This window comes from Pelophylax lessonae (genome assembly GCF_965119305.1).
Source record: "Pelophylax lessonae genome assembly, chromosome: 5".
NCBI classification, from domain to species: Eukaryota; Metazoa; Chordata; class Amphibia; order Anura; family Ranidae; genus Pelophylax; species Pelophylax lessonae.
Window position 1 is genome coordinate 211,633,582 of NC_138772.1, and position 12,223 is coordinate 211,645,804.

Genomic DNA, 12,223 nt, shown 5'->3' on the forward strand with positions numbered 1-12,223 from the left:
TAACAAAGAGATGTTCTGATTTTCTGAAAGAGGAAGTGGCATCTAAATATTTCTTAATACACTCTCCAACATCCAGCGGATGAACCGAAGATTCTTCCTCTTCCTGTCTAAAGGTTGGTAATACTGTTTCTATGTTTTCATGGAAGACAGAGGTCCTTTTTGGTCTCGCATCCAGCATGGGGATGAGCACCACTCTGTCAGGAAAAAAGGTTAAGAAAGGCTCTTGTGTCCCAAAGGACCCAATTTCCGACACTCTTTTTGCTGAGGTTATAGCTACCAGAAACACTGTTATCAGTGTAAGCTCTCTTATGGTCAAGGAATCAGACATGTCTTGAATCTGACTCGCCAGGAAATCCAGAACTAGTGGCAGATCCCACTTGGGAAACCTGGGTTTTCTCTGAGGTCTGATTCTCACTGCCCCTTGGAAGAACTGACGAATTAGGGCATGAGTGGCCCAGGAGATCCCTGTAAAAGCAGAAATAGCCGAGACCTGGACTCTGAGCGAACTCACTGATAGAGGCAAATCCAGTCCTGATTGGAGAAAGCTCAATACATCCTGGATCTTAATTGAAGATTGAGGATCAGGCCTTGTATTCAGTTGTGCAGAAAATTTTTCCCAGATTCTCTGATACACCCTGTTCGTTGAGCTTCTTCTAGCACTAAGTAGTGTCGAGATTGCCGTTTCTGGACAGCCTAAAGCCTGTAACCTCCTCCTCTCAACATCCAGACCTTGAGATGTAAACGGTCTGGGCATGGATGGAGTACAGACCCCTGGGACAACAGGTCCGGCCTGAAGGGTAGCGGGATTGGATCTTGGACACTGAGTAGCGTCAGAAGGGGAAACCATGGCCTGTTCGGCCAGAAGGGAATCACCGCCACTACCTCCACTGGCTCCGACCTGAGTCTCCGAAGGAACTGCAACACAATCGGAATTGGTGGGAAGGCGTATGCCCTGTGGAATCTCCACTGATCCGAGAGTGCATCTATCCCTGATGCTTGTGGATCTCTGAATCTTGAGTAGTACTTCGGCAGTTTGTGATTGCAGGGGGAGGCGAAGAGATCTACCTCTGGAGAAAACCCCAATGTTAGGATCCAGTCGAACGTTTCCTTGTGAAGGGACCACTCGTTGTTGTCCAGATCCACTCTGGACAAGAAGTCTGCTTTGACATTCTGGACTCCTGGAACATAAACCGCTGAAAGATTCGAGAGATTTTTCTGTGCCCAGGACATAATCGGCTCCACTTCCCTCAATAGGGACCAGCTGCGTGTACCCCCTTGTTTCCTGATGTATGCCACTGCTGAGGTGTTGTCCAGGCGCAGCATGACAGGTTGGTCTTTTGTCAGGTGAGCAAATGCTCGAAGAGCTTGGAATGCTGCTCGGAGTTCTAGTATGTTGGATACTATTCCTCGAGTGGAAAACTCCCACCTGCCCTGTGCCACCTCCGACAGACAGTGGGCACCCCAGCCTATGTTGCTGGCGTCCGAGGTAACCACTACCCACGGAGCTGGTTTCAGAGAGTGGCAGTTCAGCAGGTGGTCTCTGCATAGCCACCAAGGAAGACTCGCTCTCATTGAAGGGGTTAGGAAGATGCGTTGATCCAGATGCCACGTATCCCATTGCTGAAGGAATCCCTTCTGAAAGGGTCTCATCCTCCACAGGGCCCACTTCACCATGGGGACTACTGCGACCATAGTCCCGATCACCTTCAGACATTGACGTGCCTGAAGATGAGAGGATGAGAGGGCAAAGCGAATCCTGTCTCGGAGAGTCCCTATCTTTTCCTCTGGAAGAGAGATAGTCGCCTTCTCTGTGTCGAACAGAGCGCCCAAGTAGATCAGGGACTGAGTTGGAATCAGGTGACTCTTCTCCTTGTTGAGTAACCAACCAAACTTCTGGAGAGTGGACACGACCTGCTCCAGATGAACTAATAGTTGGTCTCTGTCTTGGGACAACAGGAGTAGATCGTCCAAATAGTGGTGAAGACGGATACCTTTCAATCTCAGTAGGGCTACCACGGCCAATAAGATTTTTGAAAAGGTCCGTGGAGATGTTGAGAGCCCGAATGGGAGACAGATAAACTGAAGATGTAATCCTCCCACTTCGAACCGGAGAAACCTTTGAAAATCTTCGTCCACAGGGACATGAAAGTAGGCGTCTTTCAAGTCGATGGACACCATCCAATCTGCCGGCTGGACTGACTGCTGTATGGACAACAGGGTCTCCATTTTGAACCTTTCTTTTTTTATGAATTTGTTCAAGAAGGTCAAATCTATTACTGGTCTCCATGATCCGTTCTTCTTTTGGACCAGAAAGAGCGGAGAATATATTCCTTGGCCTCGCTCTGACTCTGGAACGGAGATGACAGCCCCTTGAGCAATGAGAGCTTCGACGTAAGAAAACAAAATCTGACGCCTTTCTTCTAGACATGGTATGGCAGTAGGCAGGAACCTTGAGCCTGGCCTCTCCTTGAAGACCCACTTGTGGCCTGAAGACACCGTCCTGACGGCCCAGGGGTCCTGAATCGAAGCCGCCCAGACATGTCGGAAGGAGCGTAGACGTGCACCCACCCGACATGTCTGAGCGGGCCCACCCTCAAAAGGACTTAGTGGGCTCGCGGTCCCCAGAGGAGACATTCTTTGTCGTCTTCCTGGAAGACTGTCTGGATCTCCAGTTCCGGTTGAACTCCCGACCAGGTCTATAAGAACGAGCTTCCCTGGCCCGGTCAGGCACAAATTTTCTGGTAGGCTGTCCTTTCTTGACGTTGAACTGGCGCCGATCCTGGGGAAGAAACCCAGACTTACCGCCTGTAGCCCGGGTTATGGCCTCGTCAAGTTTATTCCCGAAAAGGGAGGACCCCTCAAAGGGAATACGGCACCAAACTTGCTTTGATGCCGGATCCGCAACCCAAGGGCGGAGCCAAAGAGCTCTCTTAGCTGTGACCGAGGACAGCATAACTCTTGCCAATAGACGGATCAAGTCTATGGAAGCCTCCCCAAGGAACGACGCGCCCAGCCTAAGCTCCTGGATTGGAGCGCTTCTGGCCACCTCCTCCGAAACCGATCTGACCGATTCGTCTACCACATCAGCCCAAGACTCCATGGCTTTGGATAGAGCAGCCAAAGCCAGGACTGGTTTACAGGCCATACCTGCTGTAAGGTAGATTCTCTTCAAATCAGAGTCCATCCTTCGGTCCAACGGGTCTTTAAATGAGACCGTATCCTCTAAGGGAAGGGTCACGTGCTTGACCAGTCTCATGACTGCTGCGTCAACTAGGGGAGGAGACTCAAGATGTTTCACATCATCCTCTTTGAAGGGGTAAAGTTTAGCCATCTTGGATACTAAGGAATTCTTTCGTTCCACCTTTTTCCACTCCTCCAAGATGATTTCACCCAACTCTCCCAGGAAGGGAAAATTAACACGCTCCTTATTGAGCTGTTTAAAGTACTTCTTCTGCTTGGGAGGGGGAACAGCTGACTCTTCCCAATTTAAGGTCTCTCTGACCGCTTTAACCAGGGAAGGCACCAAGGTATATTCAAAACCCAAGCAGGGATCTTCATCTTCAGGGTCGCTACCCGACAAGAGCATCGACTGATGGCTTGTGTGGGCCGACTCGAAATCTTCCTGTACCTGTAGTGCTACAGGGGAAGGGCTTGGGGAAGCCGTTGCAGTGTCTTGAGAACGACTGACACCCAACTCTGCCAAAGAGTCCTTTACCACTCTCTTGACCAAAGCCTCAATGCGTTGATCGGAAGTATCCCTTTCTCCCGCAGCCTGGGAGAAACATCTGTCACAGAAAAGCTTCCTCTCCGGGACACTAGCGCCACAGCCCCTGCAACCTGCTTTGTCAGGTCTCTGTGCGTGGCTGGCTGAAGTGGACGCTTTACGATGATGTGAGCCCGAACGGGACTTTCCAGTAGAGTGCCGGTGGCGAGAGCTTGAGCGCCTTTCACTTCTTTGAGAAGAGTGCCTAGTCTCTGAACGAGGAGGGCTGTGAACAAGAGAAAAAACAGAAAACACAGACAGGAAGCTAGGAACACTTGAGTTCCTACCCCCACCCCCTATAACCCACAACCCCACCAAGAAGCCCCAAATACCTGTTAGGGGCGGGCTGACCACCGGAGGGCAAAGTAGCTTCCATTCTGATGCTGACCTACAAGAATGAGCCGGACAGCATGTCAGAAAAACCAGCAAAGCGGGGGGGGGGGGGGGTTGCTCCCAAACTGGGGCCAGTACTCACCAGGAACCAAGGTTAGCAGGCAGAGCGGCAGCGCACAGCAAAATGACCACAAAAACGAACGATTTTCGTATGTGTAACACCCAGTATCAGCAGTGTGTACAAACACAACACTGCTGACAGCTCTGGGGTTTAAATATGGCGCCTGGTGACGTCATCAGCGATCGCCACCGACGCCAGCTTACTGCGCATGCGCCGTGCTTACACTGCGCATGCGCGAGAACCAAGCCTCGTTCCCGAGGCGCCGCACATGCGCAGTAGCGCGCACCGGAGGCCGGTCAGGAAGTGAATCGCTGACCGGCCCCGGACCACTAGCCACCAGGGAAGGCAGGAGAAAAACCAGGTAAGACATAAAGGCACGAGCAAGCAAATATAAACAAAATAGCTGCCATGGAGGACTTTGTACTCACGAACCGCAGATCACCAGGGATGGATGCACACACCGGACTTATCTCATTCTTAGGGTACCGGCCACCCGCAGCAGCTGGGCTTTTTGGCCAAGGCTGCATACATCTTCGCCCCTACTCCATACCCCGCAGCAGCTGGGGCTTATTGGAGAGCTCCATACCCGACTGGTAGAGCCATCCATCACCCGGAATCCATCTTCAGGTAGGATATCAGGTAATCCTTTGGAGGACAAAAAAAGAACACGTGTGCTGAACAGGAGCAAAGATTTATGGGAGTGAGGTCCTATGGGTAGGTTTGGAGGCGGGGCCAAACCCGATACGTATGCTGCCATGGAGTCTGTCAGGAAAGAGATTTTTTTGATTTTTACTTTGGATTTAGTATCTGGGGGGTCTAAAAGGTGTGCATGTGAAGTTTCAGCTCTGTAGCATGTCCAGAACCATGAAAAAAAAAAAGATAATTTTTCAGTAGAACAGGGATGTGGGTCGGGAGCCTCCTTTAACTTTAACACCTATATGATCTTTTTTTCTGGTTCTGGACATGCTACAGAGCTGAAACTTCACAGGTACACCTTTTAGACCCCCCAGACACAAAATCACACAAAAAAAGTTCTTAAAAATTGTCATTTTTGATAAAAAAAGCCAATTATTGAAAAATTTAAAAAAAAAAAAAAAAAAAAAGAGATTTTTTGATTTTTACTTTGGATTTAGTATCTGGGGGGTCTAAAAGGTGTGCATGTGAAGTTTCAGGTCTGTAGCATGTCCAGAACCAGAAAAAAAAAGATTGTTTGTATTAGAAAACTTTAAGCACAGGAATATGGCTTCTCTGCTGTAACACCTTGCCGGTTTAATAGCAGGCATTTTTTTGGGTTCTTTGCAGTCAGGAAAAACATCTGAACTTGTGTATAGTAGTACTGTGCACAAGTTCTGATGTTTTGCCTGCCTCCAAAATTCCCCAAAAAATGCCAGCAAAAACACACCTGGGCATTTTTTTTTTTGACGCTAGCGTTTTTTTTTGGCATTTTTTGGGGTTCTTTTGAGGCAGGCAAAACATCTGAACATGTGTATAGGGGGGATATATAGACATATATGTCTGAATATATACCCCTAGACATATATAGGTGTGATAGTAGCAGAAATAAATGCTTGCGCTAATGAAATCATTTACAGTAATATATTTCTGCTACTATCACACCTATATATGTCTAGGGGTATATATTCAGACATATATGCCTATATATACACCCTATACACATGTTCAGATGTTTTGCCTGCCTCAAAAGAACCCCAAAAAATGCCAAAAAAAACGCTAGCGTCAAAAAAAAAAATGCCCAGGTGTGTTTTTGCTGGCATTTTTTGGGGATTTTGGAGGCAGGCAAAACATCAGAACTTGTGCACAGTACCACTATACACAAGTTCAGATGTTTTTCCTGACTGCAAAGAACCCAAAAAAATGCCTGCTATTAAACCGGCAAGGTGTTACAGCAGAGAAGCCATATTCCTGTGCTTAAAGTTTTCTAATACAAACAATCTTTTTTTTTCTGGTTCTGGACATGCTACAGACCTGAAACTTCACATGCACACCTTTTAGACCCCCCAGATACTAAATCCAAAGTAAAAATCAAAAAATCTCTTTTTTTTTTTTTTTTTTTTTTAATTTTTCAATAATTGGCTTTTATATCAAAAATGACAATTTTTAAGAACTTTTTTTGTGTGATTTTGTGTCTGGGGGGTCTAAAAGGTGTACCTGTGAAGTTTCAGCTCTGTAGCATGTCCAGAACCCCAAAAAAAGATCATATAAGTGTAAAAGAGGGGTCCCACCATCCCTGCTCTACTGAAAAATTATCTTTTTTTCTGGTTCTGGACATGCTACAGAGCTGAAACTTCACAGGTACACTTTTTAGACCCCCCAGACACTAAATCCAAAAAAAGTCATGCCTGCCTCCAAAAATGCCCGATAAATGCAAGAAAAAGCGCCGTAGAGAAGCCGTATTCCTGTTCTAATAAAAATTATAAGAAAATGCTAATTTTTGGGGGGTTCTGGACATGCTACAGAGCTGAAACTTCACATGTACACTTTTTAGACCCCCCAGATACTAAATCCAAAGTAAAAATCAAAAAATCTCTTTTTTTTTTTTTTTTTTTTAATTTTTCAATAATTGGCTTTTTTATCAAAAATGACAATTTTTAAGAACTTTTTTTTGTGTGATTTTGTGTCTGGGGGGTCTAAAAGGTGTACCTGTGAAGTTTCAGCTCTGTAGCATGTCCAGAACCATAAAAAAAAAGATCGTTTGTATTAGAAAACTTTAAGCACAGGAATATGGCTTCTCTGCTGTAACACCTTGCCGGTTTAATAGCAGGCATTTTTTTGGGTTCTTTGCAGTCAGGAAAAACATCTGAACTTGTGTATAGTGGTACTGTGCACAAGTTCTGATGTTTTGCCTGCCTCCAAAACCCCCCAAAAAATGCCAGCAAAAACACACCTGGGCATTTTTTTTTTGACGCTAGCGTTTTTTTTGGCATTTTTTGGGGTTCTTTTGAGGCAGGCAAAACATCTGAACTTGTGTATAGTGGTACTGTGCACAAGTTCTGATGTTTTGCCTGCCTCCAAAACCCCCCAAAAAATGCCAGCAAAAACACACCTGGGCATTTTTTTTTTTGACACTAGCGTTTTTTTGGCATTTTTTGGGGTTCTTTTGAGGCAGGCAAAACATCTGAACATGTGTATAGGGGGTATATATAGGCATATATGTCTGAATATATACCCCTAGACATATATAGGTGTGATAGTAGCAGAAATATATTACTGTAAATGATTTCATTAGCGCAAGCATTTATTTCTGCTACTATCACACCTATATATGTCTAGGGGTATATATTCAGACATATATGTCTATATATACCCCCTATACACATATTCAGATGTCATGTCTGACATCAAACATGTCCTCAAAAAAGCACTGGCAGTGGCAGCCCCTGCAGCATTAAAAAATGCTTGCTGGTGAGAAGCCACATTCCTGTCCCAAAGCAGAGAAATGATCATTTCTCTATAGCGGTCACCCTGCTATGGAAGGGTTTTGTCACCCTGCCATAGCAGTCACTGTCAGTTAACCCTACACTACACTACGGTCCCCTGACACTTAACACTTTCCCTACAGAAACTAAATTTTTGAAGCTAACTTAAGTGTAAAGGAGCACTCTAACTACACTAGATATCCCTTTCCTCACACTAAAAATAGCTAAATGACACTTTTAAAGTAAAATTAACAGAACTGCTTCCACTCTCTTCCATGTCCAGTATAACAATGCTGGGAATATGGCGGGGGCGATCTTATATACTGGGGGGCGTATTCACTAATGATTGGTCTAGGGACCCCCTAGTCACTCCAATCACATTCCTAGCATTCTTCTGCCCCCTCAATTGGCTTTTGCTAATGGTTCTGGTCCAATCACGGGCTTTTAAAGCCCATTTCCTGAAGCATTGCATTTTGGGCGGTTCTGGTTGCCGAATTCCGAACTTTTTGGGCAAAAAGTTCTAAATTCGGCCGAAACTCGAACACCCAATGTTCGGGCCGAACCGATGGTGGACCCGAACCGTTCGATCATCCCTAATACTGAACTCTGCACCGTGTACATAGTGCAACCCAGCTACAACTGGCCCTTTGATGGCAAACGCATTGCTGATGCAACCCAGCTACAAATGGAGTTTGACACCCCTGCTTTAGGCAATTTAGGTTAAACTGCTTTTCTTCTCATTTTACCAAATGGCCGTGAGTCCTTTTATATTCCCTTTCACTGAATAGTTTGTCGCCAGTACTGTATTTGTACATTGATATCATATCTCCTCTCCAGAGAGAATAAGTTCAATGCTTGTAGTCTTTTCTCAGAGCTGTGATCCTCCAGTCGCTTTATTAGCTTTGTTGCCCTTCTCTGGACTCTCTCCAGTTCCAGCACATCCTTGCTGAGGAGCGGTGCCCAGCATAGATGAAAGTCTAATGGCCTACAAGGGAAGGCTCAGCTGGGTTCAATACATTGCATCAAAGAGGGCACGATTTGGCGTAAAAATCCTACATGCTATGTGAATCGTCAATGGGCTACATTTGGAATTCAGTGATATACACTGGAAAAGGAACAAAATTTGATGATAAATACAGCAATTATGGAATGGCAACATCTTCTGTTCTTTCACTAATTGAGCCATTGCTAAATCAGGGCTATTGTGTAACAACGGAAAACTTTTATGCATCTCCTGAACTTTATGAGGTTCTACAGTAGTGATGTCGCAAACCTAAAATTTGCCGTTCGCGAACGGCGAACGCGAACCTCGGCGAACTGCCATAGACTTCAATAGGCAGGCGAATTTTAAAACCCACAGGGACTCTTTCTGGCCACAATAGTGATGGAAAAGTTGTTTCAAGGGGACTAACACCTGGACTTTGGCATGCCGGAGGGGGATCAATGGCAAAACTCCCATGGAAAATTACGTAGTTGACGCAGAGTCGAGTTTTAATCCATAAAGGGCATAAATCACCTAACATTCCTAAATTGTTTGGAATAACGTGCTTTAAAACATTCAGTGTGTGTATACGATCAGGTATGATGTTTTATCAATCAGGTAGTGTAAGGGTTACGCCCGCTTCACAGTGACAGACCAAACTCCCCATTTAACAGTCAGTCAGTCCATTTGCACAACCGCAAACTCCCCATTTGCACAAGGTTGGATACCAAGCTAGCCATGTCCCGTTCCTTGTCCTCACTGACGTCATTGAAGGTCTCTTCCTCCACCCAGCCACGTACAACACCAAGGGTCCCCGAAAGGTGACAACAAGCCCCCTGGGACGCCTGCTGTGGTTGGTCTTCCACCTCCTCAAAGCCACCTTCCTCCTCTGACTTCTCTTCTTCAGACTCCTCTCTCTGCATTGCCACAGGTCCAGCAATCGACAACGATAAGGCTGCTTCTGGTGGTGATGGGGACCACAACTCTTCCTCTTCATGCTCATTTACGGCCTGATCCAGTACTCTTTGCAGGGCACGCTCCAGAAAAAACACATATGGGATGAGGTCGATGATGTTGCCTTGGGTTTGACTGACCAGGTTTGTCACCTCCGCAAAAGGACGCATGAGCCTACAGCCATTGTGCATGAGCATTCAGTAACACGGCCAAAAAATACCCAGCTCCGCAGAGGCTGTCCTCTTTTTTTTTTTTTAAATTAAAAAAATCTGTTCTTATCAGTTTAATCCCTGTTACGTTACGTCCCCTATCAGGGGCCGGTGTACGGAATAGATTTTAGGAACCGGGAGATGGAAAAAGATGGTTGGTCTGTCCTCTTACTTCCAATTTTGGGCACTGCGCGTGCGCCGTGCAATGTACTGTGCCATCCTATATGAGTGGCGTGTTAAGTGGTACTATTCTTATCAGTTTAATCCCTGTTACGTCCCCTATCAGGGGACGTGTATCGAATAGATTTTAGACAACCGCAAAGAGTTGTCAATAGTTGACACACTCATGACATAAATTTTATTCCTCTATGCGTCAATCTTGCTGTAGTGATGACTGTGCTCATGCGCCCGTTTGGGAGATTGCAGGCGATGGCGGTTTTTCAAAGCTTATGGTCGTGCTGAGGTAGTTCAGTGACAATTAAGTGACCCAGAAAACAATGATTCTGCAGTGTGGGCCCATTGTTGGCCTAGTAGGCTTTAATGATCACCCAAGATGATCATAAAGAAAATTAATGTATTTTCTATGAAAAATTATCCAGCGGATCGCTTTTGGTCTGTTCATAATGAAGCAATGACCTTATCATCTGGGGTGTGGCAACATTGCCAGCACACTCCTAGAGGTGATCGCTTCATTGTAATACGCAAGCCCCTTCACCACAACAAGGTAACGATCACGAAGGGGAATTGACACATGTATGTGCCTTTTTTTGTTTTTTTGTTTTTTGCAGCCACAGTGTAGCACCAGAGGCCAGAAAAATTAAAGTGGAGTTCCACCCTATTTTTATACTTACCTCCATCTTCTCGCTCCGGGTCACCTGAAAAAGAAATGGATAATCGCATATTTTTTTTTTTTTTTTACTTACCTCGTAGCGAAGAAAATATACTTACCTTACTTCCTTCTTCCTCCTTCCTCGGCCGCGGCCCGTCGTCACTTCCTGGCTCTGCAATGATTCCTGGGAGCTGGACGTCATAGCTCCCAGGAATCATTGCGCCTGCACCGGCCCCGACGTCAGTTCCGGGTCGCGCGCGTCATCCCCTTCTAAACAGCTTCTGGGCATGCCCAGAAGCTGTGGAGGGATGACGCGCGCGACCCGGAAGTGACGTCGGGGCCGGCGCAGAGCATCGTGGGACCAAAGAAGGCGGAAGAAGACGTCGAAGAGGACGCGCTGGCTTCAAGCTGCCCACATCTGAGATGGCAGCGCTGGACAAGACGTTTGCAAGGTAAGTATTTGTCCTAACAGGTAAGTGCAACCCGGGACAGATCAGAGGCTAGCCATTGTGGAATGCACTAGCCCTGACTGTCCCGGGGGTATTAAAAAAAAAAAAAAATCCAGGGTGGAACTCCGCTTTAAGTATGTACACATGCCTGAAAAAGTAGGTATTGTTGCAGCTGCTGCTGTAGCAGCGGCCGGAAAAATTGAGTTTTTTCAGGCAGAAAGTTCACTAAAACATTGCGGCTTGAACCGTAGTTGGTGGCGGAGAAGTCACATAAGTCATCCGGCATGCAGAGATTAAATACAGCAGCATGTGGACCATTTTTAGCTCAAGGCATCTCATCAGGCCTTTTTTAGTCAAATGCATCCCTCACTGTCAGTCCCTTCGGGATCCATGCCTCATTCATCTTAATAAATGTGAGGTAATCTAGACTTTTTTGACCTAGGCGACTTCTCTTCTCAGTGACAATACCTCCTGCTGCGCTGAAGGTCCTTTCTGACAGGACACTTGAAGCGGGGCAGGACAGAAGTTCTATCGCAAATTGGGATAGCTCAGGCCACAGGTCAAGCCTGCACACCCAGTAGTCAAGGGGTTCATTGCTCCTCAGAGTGTCGATGTCTGCAGTTAAGGCAAGGTAGTCTGCTACCTGACGGTCGAGTCGTTCTCTGAGGGCGGACCCCGAAGGGCTGTGGCGATGCGTAGGACTTAAAAAGCTCCGCATGTCCTCCATCAACAACACATCTGTAAATCGTCCTGTCCTTGCCGGCGTGGTTGTGGTAGGAGGAGGATTACCTTCACCTCTTCCCCTGTTAGATTCCCGTTGTGCTGTGACATCACCCTTATACGCTGTGTAAAGCATACTTTTTAACTTGTTTTGTAACTGCTGCATCCTTTGCGACTGCCGGTAATTCGGTAACATTTCAGACACTTTCTGCTTATACCGGGGGTCTAGTAGCGTGGCCACCCAATACAGGTCATTCTCTTTCAGCCTTTTTATACGAGGGTCCCTCAAAAGGCATGACGGCATGAAAGACCCCATTTGCACAAGATTGGATGCCGAGCTACTCATGTCCAATTTCTTGTCCTCACTGATCTCATTGAAGGTCTGTTCTTCCCCCCAGCCACGTACAACACCACGGGTACCAGATA